This window comes from Sinocyclocheilus anshuiensis, unplaced genomic scaffold (genome assembly GCF_001515605.1).
Source record: "Sinocyclocheilus anshuiensis isolate Anshui unplaced genomic scaffold, SAMN03320099.WGS_v1.1 scaffold2152, whole genome shotgun sequence".
NCBI lineage: Eukaryota > Metazoa > Chordata > Actinopteri > Cypriniformes > Cyprinidae > Sinocyclocheilus > Sinocyclocheilus anshuiensis.
Genome location: NW_015544253.1, coordinates 153,508 through 154,614, shown reverse-complemented (window position 1 = coordinate 154,614; position 1,107 = coordinate 153,508).

The following is a 1,107-nucleotide window of genomic DNA, read 5'->3' as shown; positions in this document are numbered from 1 at the left end:
GTTGAATTACTGAAATAAATTAACTTTTCCATGACATTCTAATTTATTGAGATGCACCTGTATATGAATGAATGAATGATGAATTCATTTCATTTTCATTTATATAGGCATATGTTCACACAAGAACTGTCATTCTGACTGACAACCGGAGAACAACAGTTATTAAATAGCCTACCGTTAGAGTTATATAATGTAGTCTTGTGTTTTATTAAAAATTGATTATAATTGATATCTCAAAAGGATATGCTCTCGTGCGCAGCGTGAGCTGCTGCGCACTCGCACTGCAACACAAGATTTTCATAAAATATAATAACTTGCCGTTTCGGTTTGTTTCTCACCAAACCCTCAGTATACCGTCAGAATGCTTGGAATATACGCCACGAGATGCATAGGATTATTTTACGACAGATATGCATCCGTTTAAAAAAAAACGAAAGTCACCATTCTCTGCCATTAAATTGGCAAATGCGAGCAGGATATTTTTGTGTTATTAAGTAATAAGCCTTTAGAACAACATTAAGGTGAGTAGTCACTCTAGTTCACACAGTTCCAATAAATTGCGATGGGGTAAATAAACTCAATAAGCAGACAAGACGCGACTACATTCAAGCGCAGACCAGTATTGAAGTGCACAGGAAATAAGCAGCAGTCATATTTAAAGCAGTTTAAATTAATATTGAGTACTGATTGATGTTCACTTGGATTTTTTCCCCATCAAGGGGAAATAACTTAATACTCTGTCATTAGTCGTATGGTAAAATGTATATTTTTATTTGTGTAACGTTATATTCAAAATAACTACAAAATGTCATGCCTTTGAAAAATAAAGAGAACAACAGAATGCGCTGCTTTAGCTCCTTGAGCATCTTACTGGCGCATGCCACAAACATGAACCACAGGGAATACTTGTCTTTTAAAAGGCTTCATTTAGATTATTTGATGTTAAATGCATCATATAAGTCACTTTGGAATAAATCACAGTAGGCCTATGTATCATGATTAAAAAAAAGCGACTTTACAGTCTGGAAATACTTTAGGCCATAGCAAATTATTTCGCGGACCCCCTATCACTTTAAGAGCCGCTGGTCTACACAGAAGAAAGACCTG